We start from the raw sequence: 19,184 nt of genomic DNA, 5'->3' as shown, positions 1-19,184 counted from the left end.
ACATGTATCACCTAAACCACTCCCCACAGCTCACTGATAGAGATGCAGAAAGCCTGGAGCAGAGAGTTGTTCTCATCTGAGGGCCTGTACAGTATATCCCAGTGATATCCCGGACTCGAAAATGGTGTGGCAGTGCCAAGCTAGATGTTTTGGGCAAAATAAACATTTATCAATATACAGCAATTATTCCTCTACATATTTTCAACATAATAATAATCTGACTCTCTGACGCATGGTAACTGCAATCTTTATCCTGACTGATAGCAAACAACCAATGACCAACTTAAAGCGAGAGTTAGCATGAGCCATTGCTGGTTCATACGCAATTGGCCAGTCAACAGTCAAAGAGTTCACTTAATTAAAAAATAAATAAGGACCCAAAATTGCTTTTTTATGAAATGGGCAGCAGCAGTCCCAGTCCCTTCAACTGTTCTTATTTCAAACAGAAGCTCCAGTGAGGGATGCCTGGGCAGAGAGAGCCGACTAACCATGCAGCAGTAACACCTCACTGTGAGTCACTCCACACACACACACACCAGCCTCTGCCCGCTCGCACCACTTGAACGGCAATTAAATCGGACTCACCTCTGTCGAGAGGGGAGATTTTAACACAAGCGGCTGCAAATTTAACCGACAAATAAATGCGTTGCGGCCAAAGATCAGGCGTCTGGTTCCATGGGGGGGTGGGGGAAGCGTAACACTCTCCTTCATTCACTCAAAAAAGGACCTCGAATCTGAGTTGATTTTTTTTCATTTAGCGTAAGGCATTTAGCGAAAGGCAGCTCTTTTTTAAAACCAGGGACTGATTCAGAGTGGAGGGGGTTCAAAGTGCACTAAATGTTTCAAGGTTTCTTTGTGTCCGAATAAAAACAAAAGGAGACTGCTCTGCTTTCATCAGCAGATGAAAGAAAATCAGAAATGAGAAAAACAGTGGCAACAAAGGCTCATTTTCCCCCCTCATAGCACTTGGTGTGTTGATGTATGAGCATGTGTGTGTGTGTGTGTGTGTGTGTGTGTGTGTGTGTGTGTGTGTGTGTGTATGTGTTGTCTGCCCTACAGACACAATCCCTTACACACCACTGAGAACAGAGGCAGGCAACACACTCACACACACTCACACACATAGTTACGTACAAGAACAAACACAAACTCACTTAACCTTAAAATGCAAACAAATATCTGCAAATGCAAACCCATGCATCCCGAATCACATTACATCCTCAAAACCATACACAACAGTAGACGCTTCTCCAAAAACACACACTGCTGAACTCCAACGTTCACACAGGTTGTCTCCATCTTTCCTCTTCCGATCTTCCCTTGTTTTTTTCCCCACCTCCTCCAGTGGGACTCTTCTCTGTAGCGTGTGGCCTCCGCCAATAACGTGACAAGGCTCTCTGACACATGGCACTAATGGCCTCACGGGTGTCACGGCAACATGCCATGGCAACCATTATGGGTTGTTAGGGGAAAGTGTCATGTTGTTAGTGCTCCTACTGAAGGGACAGACGGAGAAAGTGTGTGAGAGAGAAATAAATAGGGAGAGAGAGAGAGAGAGAGAGAGAGAGAAAGAGAGGGAGAGAGAGGGAGAAAGAGAGGGAGGAAGAGAGCTGTCAGCTACTGAGACACTTCAAATGTTTCAATTGTCATCATTAAAAACAACAGACAAGATGTAAGCTTCACTTTTGGTTAAAAGGGTATAAAGCTGCTTCTGAAGAAGCCAAAGAAGCCATTCTGTCCTACCAGGAGAGCCATAATGGAATAAAGTGTGTCTATGATTGCAATGCACACTCGGGAAGATGCAAAAAAAAGGGAAGAAAACAAACATCCAGGCTATAATCGTTTCAATCCGGGGAAGACACGACCTCAAGCCATTCAATGCACTTTGTAAATGATGGCGTATCGATGTGCCTGTTTAAATGTTTAATCAGCCAACATCTACAATGAGCACATGCTAACACTGAAGATTCAGAACGCGTCTTCTGTAAATAGGGGAACACAGACTGAAGTGACAGCGATCCTGGTAAGCCACGGGTGGAGCGCGGGAGCAAAGAGGGCACCCTGGCACAAGCTCTCCCTCTGATGCCCACTGGCAGCTGGCTGAGTGGTAAAATGGCACACGTGCCAATCAAAGTGGCACTGATTGATGAGGTGGTGCCAAGCGCTCGTCTCTAAGCACTGAGGAGTGACAGGGGAGGTCAGGAGAGGTGGCGGGCGGAGCAGAGATCATGTCAGAGATTAAGGCCGTGAGACAGCCACCGAGACATAGCATCTCTTCGCATTAAAGATGCAGTTAGTAATTCAATTTCGCTTTCATGAAAGATTGTTGTTGTTTGAGATCAACAGCCAATCATATCACTCCCCTCCCTTCAGTGCCCTGCAGCACCACGTTGATTTGCTGGGATTGTTTATGGCCATAATGTTTGTTTATTTACAGAGCCAAGACTGTGTACAAACACCAATGGTTTTTTTTAGCACAAAAACTGACTGGAGGCTAGGGGACTGTGAGGAGCAATTAGCTGAATTTCACAAAAGGTGTATTGGATTAGAATCGCGTTAGAATTAATGGATTAGAATAATGTTACATGTGTTAGTTATGGTTCAGTATTCAACATATAAATATTTGAAGCTTTGCTTTTGGTTCTTGTACTAACTGACATTACAGCAACACATCATTAAATAGCCTAAAACTAACCTGTCTCTCAAAAGTCTAAACCCAGCTCACGTTCCCTTGTGGGTGGAATATCCAACGCTTCTTGACTTCAAAATGATAGGAAAAGTCAACACTGAAGGCCCAAATAGGGATGTTACTATGAATGCTTGGCTGTCAGTAGAGACATGTAGAAGCAAGAGAGAATGTTAAAATCTCCTGTCAGGCCTCCTCCATAATCAAAACTGCTTAAGATAAACAAAGGAGACGAAAACCTCTGGTTCCTCCTTGGCCATGGGGGTCATGAAAACTTGCATTTGCACATCAAAGTCAAAGGAAGCGGATTATGTGCCGGAACCCTGCCTAGAAACGGCACGTTCTCCACCAGCTCGGCCTCTTTTATATGTATCTGCCGAGCATCTTTCTCTCCCTCCTCTCTTCTCTCTCTCTCTTTCTCTTTACGTCTTTCCCCCTGCCTTCAGTCACGCTGTCATATCTCCATCCCTTTCCATCTCCTTCCTGCTTCCTGTCTGCCTTTGAGTCCTAATAGATAACTTCCCCCGTCTCTTCTCCTTGTCAATGACCTGTCTGCAGCTTACTTTGCTTTTTTTTACTACTTTCACTTTCACTTTCTGAATTCTCTTGGCTCCGTCTTTTTCTCTCTCACACACATCTCACGTTTCTGACATACACACTCACTTAACGCTATCTTAAGCTATCTTTTGCCCTCTACTGACATACACACATACTCAACACTCACTTTCCTACACATGCACACACTCTCTCTCTCTTTCTCTCTGCCCCTCTTTGACATACATACATACTTGCACAGCACACACTCACCTGCAAACTATCTTTGACATACACACTTGTAGAACTCTCACTCTCCTACACACACACACTCACTCTTTGACATATACACACACTAGGGTGCATCAAAATACACAATTCCAGCATATTGATCTGTCTGGGTGCTCAAAGTGTTACCATCCATGCAAAAACAATAATTGCAAAATATTTTTGCGATACATGGTGTTCTAGAGGTGGAACGGCACATCAGCTTTTACCCATTGGGGGAGCCATGATAAAGTGGAACATTTTTGATATCGTTCTCTGGTGCCACTTTGGGCTTTGGTTTCAATGTTTGGTTTCAAGAAGAACTAGAATATGCATGTCCTGAAGGAAATACCAGTGCAAAGAATGCAAAATTTAAGAAAAAAAAAAAAAAAGGCCCATTTTCATATGTTTTACATGCTGTGTTCCACCTCTAAATCTCAATACATTTTCCCAAAACTTTGCAAAAGTCATTTTTATGTGTGTCCGAACAAAATGCAACCCCAGACAGTTTGATATGTTGTGATTACATTTTTGCATTGCAATTTGATGCACCCTAACACACACTCAATATTCCTACACACACACACACACACGCACACACACTCAATATTCCCTTTCCTACACAAACACACACACACACACACACTCCTCTACTCTCTCTGACTCACCCTTGGTGCTTTGGCCTACATAGGGCCCATCCTCACCTCTCTCTCAGTGAGGCTGATTGGGCCTCAGGTCTGTCTGATTGATGCCCCTGGGATCCCAGCATGCCCACCACTCATCCTCAGCCAAAAAAACAAGGAGACGGAGTGCAGTCTGACAGCTTACACACACGCACACTTTTCTCTGTGATTAATACTTGGAGGGATGTGACAATGATCTCAGATGTATGTCCTGTGTGTGTGTGTGTGTGTGTGTGTGTGTGTGTGTGTGTGTGTGTGTATGTGTGGGTGTATGTGTGTGTGTGGGTGTATGTGTGTGAATGCATGAAAACAGTGTTTATACATGTCAAGGTGTCAATGTGCTTGTGATTGTATGTATGTCCTGTGTGTGTGTGTATATGTGTGTATGTGTGGGTGTATGTGTGTGTGTGGGTGTATGTGTGTGCATGCATGAAACAGTGTTTATGTATGTAAAGTTATCAATGTGCTCGTGATTGTATGTATGTATGTGTATGAGTGTGTGTGTGGTAAGGCATACTGTATTTGTGGATTTATGTGTTTAGCTCCAGATGTGAGCGAGTGTGTGTCTGTGTGTGGCGTGCGTGAGTGTGTGTGTGTGACAGCTTGGAGTTCACCGCCATCACTCAGGACACACATACTCTGTCTCTGCCAAACCATCCATCCACCCACCACCACATGCCAGAGGTGCCAGCCAACAGGTCACATGACTGGGCACAGAGAGAAGGGGGGGGGGGGCTGCTCACTGGAGAAGAAAGCCCTTTCAAGACCATTAGAAAACAGAAAAGCATCACCTTCTCTAGAAAATTTGCAAACAACTACACACACACACACACACACACACACACACACACACACACACACACACACACACATAAACTAGAGCCATATTCCTACAGTATAACAGTGCACTCTTTCATACATCCTTTCTTTCATACTCAAACCCCTCACCCGAATTTACAGGCCAAGAAAAAGAGAAACACATTCCCTACACCCAGCTTTTAAACACCTGCACCACCTTTACTCATTTAGGACAGCGCACACACACACACACACACACACACACACACACACTCTTCAGGCCTTTACACATACAGGGCCACGCAGATAAACTATGTGAAAGTGCCAAAAAAAATCGTAGACGAACTTAACTCAACATTAATATTCACATTAAACACAACCAATTATGCGAGCATTCCACAAAAATAATCACATTCAACAAGCGATGATGAGCTAGTACTTATTAAATAAAATGCTTATTCTTTTACAAAATAAAAGGGAAACTCCACATTTGAAGAGGCTGAGAAGCAATTTCAGGGAACCGATCAACCTGGAACAATGACTAGTAGTGTGTTTGATGTAAGATATGAATGGATTATTACTTCTGGAAAAAATTTTTGCTGCAAAAGTGATGGTGGCATATTTGTTAACTCACACTTTGGCAAAGCTCTTCAGTCAGGTGACCTTCATGTCCGATCTGCTTCCTCTTCCTTCTGCACCTGACCTGGGCCCAGTGAATTATGTGGTTGCAGCAGACGAGGCCTTTCCTATGAAGCCGTTCCATATTCGACCCCACCCTGGGCGCCACCGTCAGCAGAATCTGCAAGTGCTTAATTGCCGTCTCGCCAGTGCCCACCGGATGGTGGAGAAAGCCTTAGGGCATTCTCACCCATCGCCGGGTGGAGGGTGGACCACAGAAGACTGCAGGTCTACCCTGAAGTTGCTGACGGTGTTGTGAAAGGAACCTGCATACTGTCCAACTTTCTCCACACACAGGTGAGGAGAGTCAGCAGCTTGACAGTGATGATCCAGAGCCTGATTCTGAGAGCATTGTAGCCCCCATCAGGAATCTGAGAGGCAGCAGAGCATCAGCAGAGAGTGAGGGACACCTTCCAGCAATATTCCAGCTCACCAGCTGGACATGTGGCCTGGCAGTACGCCCACACGAACCATGGATTTTCAGAGTAATGTTTGCTATATTGCACCAACACTGAACTCTAAATTAAATTAATAACAGAAATACATTAGTTCTGCATCTGTAAAGTGGCCTACAATCTTTGTGCTTCATTATGACTACATTCACTATCATAAACTCACAAACACAGACAGGTAAATTGTTCCTGGAATGATTTATTTAATAAAATTAATTATCAATTGAATATAAGCTGAATATAAGCTTGATGTAAGCTCCAGCAACATTCAGTTCAGGCAGGCGTTTTAACGGATTCAGCACTGACTGGTATGGGGTATGCTGTACATCATACCAAGCTCTCTATCATGAAGGATTTCCTGCATTTTAACTTTAACCCAGGACTGCCTCTCTGCAGGCAGTTTCCTCATGGCAGGGGGGAAACTTAACAGAAAGAGGCAGACATCATCCCTCTGCCTCTCTCTCTCTCTCTCTCTCTCAGCATTTCTCTTCTTCCGTAAGAGTCCTCAAGGAGCCCTTCACTCTTCCTCTCCTTGAGTGGCCGGCGGTTGAGTGGCCAGCCACCTCTCCCTTACTCCCTGAGTGGTCAGACTCTTTCCCTGAGTCTACCTCTGCCTCCTAGCCTTTCTCACTGTCTAGGCTGTTATGGGTGCTATTACAAAGAAACGGGTTCCTAGGTAGTGTTACTTAACAATGACACAAATGTAGTCTATATAACTCTCAAGTTACCAGTTGTGCACCTCCTAAAAGCAGTGGAGTGGTCTAAAAAAAGACATCGTGTCCATGTTCTTCCAACTCTTTTTCCGCTATCTCACTGCCTGACCCCTTCCTACGTTGCCCTCTTCTCTCTCCTTCCTCACGCAGGTGTCCCTCAGATTCGTCCACAAAAAACATTTATTCTGTTGACAAAAAATTGATTCGCAATGATTCGAAATTTCGCTTTTCTGCACATAAACATTAGTCTTTGATGTGAAAGTGTTAATTTACGGGATACTCGTTCAAAATATGTATTGCTGCACAGAAAAACCGTAACAACAAATCGTGCTGTATCTGTAAAGATCTATACACACACACTCACACACCAAGCAAGCCTGCAGAAGACTCTTCCCATCTCAGCCAGGACACTTCAGATGACACTGCAGTTATCTGACCTTCCTGTCTGTCTGTCTGTCTGTCTTGTCTGTCTGTTGGTGGCCAGATCGAGAGGGGGCCACTCACTCGCTCCTCCTGCAGTGCTGCGTTCCAGGCTGCCTGGCTGGATGTCTGGATAGCTGCTCTGGTTTCAGAATTCAACAGCACTGTTATCTGGCAAAATGTGACATCTCTCTCTTTTTTAAATGTGTGCTCTACTCTTCACCTCTCTCCAGGCATGCAGTTATTGTTAATAATATGCCACCTACTTCAGGAAGTCAGTGCTAGTGTAGTTTACATGTGAATAAGAGTGACTGCCAAAATGAAGGCTTCTTGAACTCTTTTCCTTTATCTGGCCATCAGTTAAGTCTCTTTTCTTTATCAGCTAGCTCTTCTCTCTGTGTCTCCACTCTCGTTCTCTCTCCTGTTTTCCTTGTTATTTTTCAGCCTTTTCTTCCACTTCTGCTTTCTTTGTCTTCTTTTACTTCCCTCCTTGTTCCTTTCCTTGTCTCTCTCTCTGAAAACATGGACACAATTAACACAGCTGCATTTTGTTTACTTTCTGTAACAGCTGACATATGACCTGTGAAGATGTGTGCCGTCACCCCGAACCCTTGCCTAAAGATGGATAAGGACAAGGATGGAGTTTTAAGAGGAAAGTTTCACTAAAAAGTTGCCCGATGGATCTTTGGAGAAAACAAAAGTTTTCTGCACAGTTTGCAAAGCCGAATTTTAATAACCACAGAAGCAACTCGTCTTTGACATATCACCTCAAAGCAAAACACCCTCCTGAGCACTGATGGTTCTAATAACATGGTTGCAGCCACAACAGTACTTCCATCTGAACACCTACCCCGCATGGCCCACAGGCAGCAAGAGTACTTCCATCTGAACACCTACCCCACATGGCCCACATCTGAAAACCGACCCCGCATGGCCCACAGGCAGCAAAGGACAGTCATGCTTTCCCTTCACCAAAGTGTTCTGGCCAAATGGCAAGATTTGCCAAGTGTTCCAGGCAAGATTATCGATCACTTTAAGCACAGTCCATCAAGCGGTCAGGAAGAGATCAGCAAGCTACACTTGGACCGAAGCAAGCATAATTTGTTCCGGACGTGGAAACTGGATGGAATTCTACCCTAGAGATGGTCAAGCGAGTCCAGTGAAAAAAATCTCCACTGACTGATGGAGATCATTTCCAAACACTGTTAATGACTTAAGAATATAATAATCAAGTGCCTTGTATTATTAATTACCTTATATGAATCATGTACTTATGTAAGCAGGAACATGGCTTTTCTGTGTTTCTGCGTGTGTGTAACTTAGAATATTAGGTGCCACTTAGTCTGCATATGTACAAGAGCATGTTTAGACCAGAGGTGATAAGAAGAGTCGAACTGTGCTTCTTCCGACCTTGCAAAACTTCCATCCACGGACGTCAGAAGTCCATCACGTGGTTATCCCTACTGAACGCTAAACTTCTGTCTATATAAACCTTGTGCGATGTGTTTAATATTGCTTCACTTTCAGCCTTGTGCTGGGAGTGAGCCCGATTGCAATTGTTGTTTGTCTAATAAATATACTTACAGTATATGCAGCTCCGGAGTCCTGAGGTAACTAGGGTGAATTTTCACCTATCACTGACCACTACAATGGCTCAGCAAAACAGCAAAGAAGCAAGACATTTCTCTTCTGCCGTGTTGACTGCAGAGGAGCTTGCCAAACTGCAAAAGCTGGAGGAAATAATTGAACTATGCAAGTTAATGTTTCTTTCTTCTTTCTCTCTCTCTCTCTCTCATGTGCTGTTTTCTCTCTCTCCCTCCCTCGGTCTGTGCTCAGAGAGTTTTGATAACGGAGTTCAAGGCCCATTAGGTATGGTGGACCGGCAGAGAACGCAAGTGCACTGTCTGTGCGTTATGCTCAGCCACTTCACGCTGCCGCTGTTCCTGCGCACGCCGGGCACTTAGCGGTCTGCGCGGCATTCAGGCCTTTTTTGTGCGATGCATTGTGGAACGTTACCGTTACAGCAATAAAAAGCATTCGTCAAAACAAACGCTAACAAACAACAGTATTTGAATTTGAATATACTTCCTCTGTGTTGATTCTACATTAATTATGTGCTTTATATAAACATCCATTATTACAAGCTTCAGTCTTAAGGGGAAAAAAATTGCAAATTATTCAATTAATCAGTTATTGTTCTTATTGATCAACAGCCCTACTTTGCAGACATATGTTGAGCCAGCGACTCTAAGAAACTGAACAAAGTGATAAAAGAAGGCTGGCTCTGTGCAGGGGACTGTTCCGGAGCCCCTAGAGTTGGCTGTGGAGAGAAGGATGTTGCGCATGCTGGCCAACACTACACACTCCCTACACAACCTACTGGTCAGACAGCAGTGTTTCAGTTGGAGGCTCCTTCAGCTCCGCTGCAATAAGGACCATTACAGGAGGTCATTCCTGTCCACTGCAACAGCCATCTACAATGACTCCCCTCTGTGCCGCGAGAGGAGACGACTCCTCTTAGAGTGGAAATGCACAATGCACATTTTACATTTCATTTGCACATAATAATAGCAATATCTTGCCTCTAGCGCTGGTGGGTTCTTCAAAAAAGACAACTTGCAATCATCATGTCTTTTGGTTGCAGGCCTTTTATTTTGAAGCAACAGGCAAGGAAACACTGATACATGCTGAGTGAGACAGAAGACAGGTCTATCTTTGACGCTAACTAACATAGGGGCTAACACACACAGACTTTAAATGGCATATGACACAGACAGCGTAGCTAACGTTCACACACACGTTGGACACAAAAGGGAGGCATGAAACACGTAATTCTAATCTGGAACACTTTCAGTTCCCCAACAACCCTTGTCTCGTTTAGCATGCTGGGATCACTCAGACTCAGAGTCTCTTACATCAGCAATATGGATGCTTCGCTAACCCCCTGCATGTTTATAATTCGGTGTTCTGTCTTTTTATCTACCTCATTATGTGTGTTTTTGCTGCGGCAACACTCAAATTTCCCTTTGGGGATAACTAAAGTAGTAATCTATCTATCTATCCATCTGTTTTTGCACTTACTGTATATTTTCTGTTTGTCTGTGTGCTCTCTTTTCTCTCCTTCTCAAGTCCCCTGTACTTCGTGATGCTTACTTTTGTTTTTCTCTTCTGTCTTATTCTCTTTTCGTCTCAATTTCCTCTCCGCCATGTACTGTTCTTTGTCATCTTTGGCACTGAACAGATTCCATACAGTTGTATTGATACCTCTTGCTAAGATGTCCTGCTATCAGATTTGATGGATTTTGTGTAGCTAAAATCTACTTCGAATGGATACTTTGAAAGCTCCTTCTGGCACCCACACTCCAGAGGGCACACTCAAAAGTGTATACCTTTGGTCTGAGCGGGTGTCATTCATTATACATTCTGACCTATTGATTCCGCCGTTGCCAGCGCAGTTCACCAACGGCTCAAATTTGTCATCCAACACCGCGTTAATGGACATTCAAATATAGCACAGTTATAAAAGAAACTAAACTTAAGAACTCTGTGTCTCGTCAGTGGGGAAAACATGGGGCACTTATTATGACGGTTGTCTGTGCAGATTGAAGTGAAGACTGGTGTGGGGATTGGAGCTGTCAGCACAGATCACGCAAGCTGCCTGGCGCTGGAGGAGGCCGGCCTGACACGCCTCAGGGACCCAGGGGTGGTGGCATGTCGATGGGCACACTCTTCACGGCGTGTCGCCCTTAGAAAACCCCCAATGCTGCCAACCAAAGAGCTTGGTGTGCACTTTACACGCACACGCACACCCACACCCACACACACACCCACACACACACACAGTCTATACATACACAAACATAGGCACACTCAAAAACACCACACTGACAATCATCAATATCTGTGTACACTCTCCGAACACACACACACAAACACACGCACATACATGCATACAAGCACACTCACAAACATCATGCTGCCAACGAAAGATGTCTGTGTGCACTCTTCAAAAACACACACACACACTCACACACACAGACATAGGCTTACACAAGTACAAGCACACTCACAAACACCAAGCTGCCAATCAAAATGTGTGTAGCACTGTCAAAAACGCACAAACACACACACACACACAGACACACACACACACACACACACACACACACACAAACACCCTTCCCTCTTCACCTGAAGCAGAAGATGAACCATCTTTCTGCGGTCAAAGCACTGAGTGGTGGCCATAAGAGCTGCAGAACATGGGGGGGGGGGGGACAAATGACAGTACAAGGAGTACAAGGAGAAAGGACAGTCATCCTGTTCCTTACACAGACAAATGGCTCCTGAAAGGTCACCAGGTCTATTCCCTCTCCATTCCTTCCTGCTTGCACTTCGCTCAGAGTACACAGAGCACACACGGGGCCATTACTGTAGAACACAGGGAAATATAAACTTTAAAGGCTGCACGAAAGAGGAAGAAAATTACTTTTATCAGTTGGAAAGAGGATGCAATGTCTATTTCTGGATTCTTCTTTTTTTTCTTGTGTCGCAACAACCACTTCTCCACAGGAAAAACAGAAAGAGAGAGAGAGAGGGTAAGAGGGGTGTCTTGTTCTCCATAAAAGGCCTACATGTGCTCCTGGCTATCAGGCAGAAAAGACGGCATTACTTTGGGGACAGACAGAACCAGGGCACAGAGGGGGACTGAGGATGGACGGAGGCACTTATCACCACAGAGGGAGATCTAAGCTGCGGGGACCACTATCTACACTGGGTCTTTGATTCCAGAGTAGCATCAGCAGCAGCAGAGGTCCTCTTCCTCAGGCTGGAGCTGGTGTGGAACGGCAAGCTGTGCCACTTCTCTCGGAAACTCAGCAGAGACCACTATGTGACAAGCTGTGCCACTCCCTACCAAACGGTCTTTGATTACAGAGTGCCACTAGCTGCAAAGGTCCTCTTAGGCCGTAACTCTGGCATGGCAAGCTCTGCTAGCACTTCCAGAGATGCAGGTTGTCAGTTCCTTGTTTTCAGGAGTGGTGTTTCATGACAGCATAGTGGTCACGATTTCATATCTTTCGCAAGCATACCCAGATTTATGATCTACTATTATTAGGAATGCACTATAGAAACAGAAATAGCTTAAAGAGTAGATAACCAAAAAGTCATTTCCTCACACCACGAGGACAATGAGATGGACCTGAGATATATAACTGCCTGGATGCCTGCTTCACCATGGAAACCAGGTTCTGACAGGTTAAGCCAATAGCCCAAACTGATGGATCGCCTGTCTGGCTGGCTCAACATTTCCCAAAATACCACCATATGCAAGGAAACTGAGTCAAGACAAGTGGCACTTCCCCTTTTTTCATTTAAGTACAAATAATTTCCTTTCTTCCCGTGTCCCTATCCTCCTGACAGCATCAAGAGAAGCCCAATGTGCAACCAATCCGTCAGAACTATCCAATCTGAAGGGAACGGTGCCATCAAAGATTTCCTCCGACAAACATCAAAGGGCTACAGGAGGTCAGCTGTAGTCCTGCATCATCTCCGACTCACTCAAAGCTGTCTGTTCGTGTGAGGCTTGTCAGGGAGAAATCCGTCAAAAGCCACTCTCGAATGAAAAATGCCATCAAAATGTCAGTGGCGCACAAGGACTGGTCTCTGACCCTACCCAGACCGTTCTGTCTGGGCAAGAAATCACACACACACACACACACACACACACACACAAAGTGGACAAAGTTCTCTGTTAAAAGCATACTTGAAGCGTATTAATATACAAGCACAGTGTCAGTGCATACATAGAAAAAGGAACCACGTCCCCAAACACACAGAAGTGTGAAGTAAGTTCTTGCAAGTTTCAAACTCTATTGAAATAATATAGCAGCAGGCAATTACACACAGGTGCCTGTAGGGAACACAGGAACATACACACACACACACACACACACACACACACACACAGGAAAACATACACACACACACACACAGAACACACACACACACACACCTCAACTAGCACAGAGTGGGCAGTGTACTGTCCTTCTGACCTGCCTGGCCGGGGGGGCAAAACTCCCAGGCTACTGCCCTTGCTCTGGTTGGCTCTATTGATTGCATTGTGCAGCACAGCCAGTCATTGTTTCTCCCGACCCGACGGTGCCAGCAGAGCGATGTCTGCCCCTCCCACGTGCCCCCCTCTCCACCACAGTGTCACTGCTGGTACACACACATACACATGCAGCACTTTCATTGTCTTCCTCACACTCCATAAGGAGGCCTCTGTCTGCAGCCGCGAGGCCCCGGCGGGCACTGCTGCACTGGCCTTGTCCTTCACTAACTTTTTTCTTTTCCCTTCCTTCCTTCCTTCATCTGTTTGTTTGCTTGTTAGTTCCTGGATCCCCGTCTAATCCCTTTTGGGAGATCTGCTTGGGGCTTGTGGATATATTTGGGTCTCTTGGTGCTGGTGCTGGTGCTGGTGCTGCTGCTGCAGCAACTCATCTGACAAACAATGCTGGGGAGTTTCTTCACATTGGTTTTGTTTAAAACTATTTTCCATATCGAGCCGAGACGGAATGAATAGTGCAGATCATAACCTGCGTACATGACAAGCAAAAGAAGCCCCTTGAAACATTTTGATTGGAACTTTACAATGCTAGTGTTAAAACTCTAGATATCAACCACAATGACAAAACAAAATGGCCAGCATTGGCTGTTTTGCATTGGTTTGGTTTAAGCATTGAGTGCTGAATTTATATTGTGTTATGGTGGGAGTCTCGACCGCCTGTTTAAACCATTTTGAACATAGACTGAAACAGCAGGTCTTGCTTGACTGCACATAGGAACGAGGATCGTTCACATAGGATCATTCAGGGACAATATGTGCTGATCAGTACTTTTCTCTAACTTTACCAATCATTCTGCCTATACTATTTCAATCAATGGTGGCCTCACTGGAAATATGAAACCCTCATGAGTAAGCATGTATGTTTTTTACCTTTGTTCCACCTGCACAGCCTTGCCCATCAGGGTTATCTCATCACAAAACCAAGTATGAACAGCAACCAGCACTCGTATAAACTAGATCAGGAATTTCGGAACGGACCAGGATTGCCCTAAAAAAAAAGCTTAGCCCAGCAAACCAACTAATTCCAGTCGACACTATTTCTTTTCAGCAGGTAATGAATCATAATGGAGAGAGATAATTCTCCCCGTGGAGCTGAGTGGGGCAGTTTCCCTTTGACAGAGACAGGCTACGTATAGCCTAAATGTGGGGCAGGAGAATTAATGTTCAGCCCCAGCACGTCCCTGCAGCACTGTGTGAGTGTTCCCTTTTAACTCGTTTGCATTACTCTCATGTTTAATGACTTCATTAGCCGCGAACAGGCCTGTAGCAAAAATGGTGGGAGGGGCACGCGTCAGAAGCTCACCACCACGCCGCAGAGGAGTGCCAGTGGCCGGGAGACAGGCATGCGGCGGGAGAACACCTGTTGATTTGCCTCCATTGAGGCTAACTAGAGAGGAGACGCTACCTAGCATCACAGAAAACTGCCTAGTGTCCAGGGCTAGGCCTACTTAGCAAGAGACTAGTAGCCCACCAAAGCATTGTTATTGTTAAAAGAGAACTCGAGAGCTTGTTCATGAAATCCGTGGAAAAGGCTGAGTGATGGGAAGGCACGGTGATCTGACAGCATGCGAGTGAGAAGTAGGCTACAAACTAACAGCCTACTGCGCGACAGGCTTTACTCACAGACATGAAACCTCATCTGCAAATTATGTCTCATTACCACATACTGCCGAATACCCTTCAAGAGATAGCAGGATGTGGGTCTGTGGATAGACTGAGCATAAATTACGTTATCTGTCCGCACAATAAATGGCTGTTTACTTATTCATGTGTGGATTTAGGATACTTACTCAATCAATTCGTGTCGTCTGCGAGGCCTAAGTTTATTAGATAACATTAATGATTCATTAGTTGTCCGAAGGCGTCAAGTTGGCCATTCTCACAACCCGCAGCTTCCCTCCTGCGATAAGGAGTCGGTTGGTGTGTGCCAACTGCATTAGTTAGACGAGCTCATTATCGATTCACCGCGACAGTAAAATTCTAACGGCTGTCCTCTGACAAAACAGATGGGAAGCTGCAACAGCAAACTTCATTGCAAGCTTGAAGCAACATCATGAAGACCAACAACAAAAATCACATCACAAAAACATTGCAAACGTAGATGAACAACCTTAGTCTGATTATGAGAACTCTCTGATTACAGTTAGGGAAAAGAGTGGTAGGTTGACCCACCACCTGTATTCGGGCAACTATACACAGTTTCTGTCATGTGACCCTAAATTTAGTTTGCATTCTCCATTTTCTTCTTGCTGTGGAAGAGAAAACCATGTGGATGAAGAGGTAAGCATATATATATATATTGGCACATCAGGTATAAGTATACTATCTCCATTCAAAACGTTATATCAAATATGTTAATGAACTGGTAGTGTTTGAAAATATGTGAGTAAATTAGCAAAAGTGTTACTCTGGGTTGCCAGACTAAGCCCCTTCCCCAAAATGGTGGCAGTGGGGCAAAATGAGCCAGAGTGTTGCGGGGTAAGTTCAACTGGTGGTTCAGCTTACCCCCTCATGTTTACATAAAGTTAAGTCACATGTTTGGTGTTTAAATAAGCGTTGCATCCTAACAATGAATACGTGAATATTTCATATTTTAGATGTAACATAACAGCTGTCATGCCATGCAATTACAGAGGAAAAACATATAGGGCTCCATAGTCATGTGCTTGTAGCCCTAGTTTTTGTTTACCTACTTGTGGATCAAGTACAAGCATCTTGTTTTACCACTCTGAATAGCTTTTTCCGTACATATGTGACATCTTAGTGTTTATGTCACTGGCTACAAAGTTTGTGATTGTACAGATATTCAGAACATCGGGCCTATGTGACATGTTGGTGTTTATATTAAGCTAACATAAAGGTGAGAATCTACACTGAAAGTGAAAAACAAATAGGCTAATCTGTGGATGTTTATGAAAAGAAAGAAAGTTTAATTCAGACTTCCATGTCTTTCTTAACAAACCATGTTCAGGATTCAGAACTGTAGACAAATTAGTTGTAACATTTATCCAATTAACTCCAATAAAATCAGCAGAATGTGAGATGTAAAAATTACATTTATAATTATACTTAAAAATCTAGTGAATCCAATCGTTAGTAACCGTTTTCTCAGATGACTCAACTAAAAAACGGCTTATATTACTCCACTTTCCCCAAATCTTTCACTTTTCCAAAGTCTAATTTGGCCCTTCGCCTAATGGACCAACACCTCCATGAGACACAGAAGAACATTTGTCCATTTAGCTTTCGGCCCCTTCATAAACATCTATTATAACTCGGTTGGTTCTTGTCAACACATGTCAACAAATGACTCAGATTCCCCTGGCCTTGAGCGTAAGGGGAAATCGGCGAGCATCAAAGTAGTGTACCAGCAGAGAGACTGGCTTCAGACAAGGCACTACTCCCGGTATGTCTCACATGGTTTAAGTATTTACATAGGAGTAGCACACATGTATTACAATCTCTCTCTTACGCGCGCGCGCGCACACACACACACACACACACACACAAAGACTGGCCAAAATGCTGTTAGTTCCTTCCAAAGACAGGGCTCTCGCCCAGAACCTACAGGGAAAGTGCACAGTGCAAGTCAATAATGGTTAAATAACTGATGTGATGCGCTCAGCCGGTGACGCCGAACGGATGTTAAAGTATGGGCGAATTGATTATGAGGAGCCGTTTAGTGTTTGCTGTCGTATTTAATTCTTATTGTCGATATGTAAGATGCATCAATCTTTCATAACCCCTGATTGTATTCTCCTTACCGAAAGAATTGTTTTTACTCCTTGCTCGTAAATACCACCCTACCACAGTACAATGTGATGTAAAACAAGATACATTCTCATATTTGGATACCAACAAAGATGCAGTGTCAACCGATGCCCAGTTTCCCTAGTTAAAATTACCACGCAAGCTGCGTGATTGGTCTAACCTATCTATTCAATACATCCTTAACAAACACTAGGTTACCGTAAAAGTAGAGTTCGACCGAAGTGTCGGTAGACACTGGAAGCAGATACATGAAAACACTAAGCTCATCACATCCATACAGTAACCCAGTGCAGGCTATGCGCGTCTAACGGAGGACAGCTATCAGCTGTGTGCATCATGACCGCTATTTTGACATCGTGATCTCTGCAGCGACGCAGGAGGCAACAGGCCAGTAGAGCAGGCACTGGTTCCCGTTTCCGTGCATTGTCCGGGTGAACAAAAAACACTGATAGGAGATACTCCCAGCCTACCTTACATCAGCGCGCTGCTCCTCCGCAGGATGGCCGGGCCTCGGATGAAGTTAGGCAAGATGCTACGGCGCTGGAATAGCCTGGAAAATAAACCTGGTGAGAGGCAGGCGGAAATAGGAACTGGGGATTGAGCATATGTGGCCGCTACTGATGCTTACTGGCCGCCTGTTACAGAGACACGAGCTGACACGGAGAGAGCTGCAGTGCGCATGCCAGCGTCAGGCTGCCATGCTGCAGCCGCTGTGATCGCCGGTTGGTGCTTCGCCTTGGCAGCGGGTGCCAGTGCTCGTGTCACCCCGCAGTGACACTTATCTCCCCGGCTGCCATGCGTCGGCTGAACATAATGAACACCCCGCCTCTCAGTTATGGGAACGCACCAGAGCCCCCGAATCTCAAGCACTTGCTTTAGTGTCATCGCTGGTTTATTATTCCTAAAATGTTATTATAAGAAACTGTAGTAGGAGTTAGACGTAATTTTTTTTCCGTGACTCACAAAACTGTATTTCAAATAGCCAATGGATTAATTGTCCACTTTCTTTATACTTAGTTTAGGCTCCCTGTTCTTGCAACATCAGGAGTTTTATCTCTATCTAACGCCAATATACCCTTTGATTCCCAAATGTACACTGACATTTGAATTCACCAATACTCATTCTCATTCTATGTCATTTAACGGGGGAAACGTGTTTTCTGCTGTGTGTGGTTGGCACAATATTTCTGCGTATTGAGCACGTGAATAACAGTTTGAAGTCGCTACGTTCAGTAGTTCAGGCCTATTTAGCGCTAGGGCGATGACGTATTGTTCCACAAGTGATTGTCATCACAAATCACATCATTGTTTCTATGTAATGAGCCGAGTACCGAGTTTGAGTGGAGGCCGTGGCAAGGTAATGAACATAAGGAGTTTGGTCTAAGGAGTTTAAGTCAAATGTCAGCATCAGAGGTCCTGACGAGGGTTTTTCCACGGTGATGAAGTGCTGCCCCCTAGAGTCAGATTTAAAGCCTCACTAATTGAACCTAAACGACCCTAATCACATAAAACACAAAAGGCAAGTCCCGTCCCCCCCCCCCTCTTTTTTTTAAACCTCCTGCCCCCCCTGTATACGTGGTTTCGTAGATTCTGTATTGACAACTTGGATGACATTTGGAAACAATGGTACACACCTAACTAACAGACCATCAAACATCCTAGTGATATCAATTTCTTCTCAAAGTAAAAATCACAGGTAGTAGCTTACAAATCCACAAAACAGCCACATCCAAAGGTTTTAACAATCATTCTTTAATTAACTTTTCCAAGTGAGCAAATTAACTGAATTAATTCCAATTAGAACTCCAATAGGAAGCTTTCCACTCTACTGGCAGAAAGATTACAATTAAAATTGGTAATATATTCTCTAGAATTTACCAGCATAAACTATCCTTTTAAAGGATGGCAGTGCACACTTAAATGTGTTTTTTGAACTGTGAACTAAATTACACGGCTGTAATATCATGAAACACATCAATGCTGGTGTTACTATTGACAACATTACCATTTGTTTAATACAAATCTGCATTTTGTGGTTTGGAAATGGCTCAAAACACA

At 44.4% G+C, this 19,184-nt stretch overlaps 1 protein-coding gene across 3 annotated transcripts in view; it reads right to left on the bottom strand.

Moving 5' to 3' along the window:
* Positions 1-17,876, bottom strand: part of fut8b (fucosyltransferase 8b (alpha (1,6) fucosyltransferase)) — a 101,296-nt gene extending 83,420 nt beyond the window's left edge. For 2 of the 3 annotated variants that reach the window (XM_031581304.2, XM_031581307.2), the window contains exon 1: positions 17,597-17,875. The gene's annotated coding sequence lies outside the window, so the exon portion shown is untranslated. Of the gene's footprint in view, positions 1-17,596 lie in introns of all 3 variants that reach the window. The other variant, XM_012835543.3, reaches the window with a different exon arrangement.
* Between the last annotated feature and the right edge of the window lie 1,308 nt (positions 17,877-19,184).

Source organism: Clupea harengus, chromosome 15 (genome assembly GCF_900700415.2).
Source record: "Clupea harengus chromosome 15, Ch_v2.0.2, whole genome shotgun sequence".
NCBI classification, from domain to species: Eukaryota; Metazoa; Chordata; class Actinopteri; order Clupeiformes; family Clupeidae; genus Clupea; species Clupea harengus.
The sequence above is the reverse complement of the archived record's forward strand: the minus strand, read 5'-3'. Positions and strand labels throughout refer to the sequence as shown.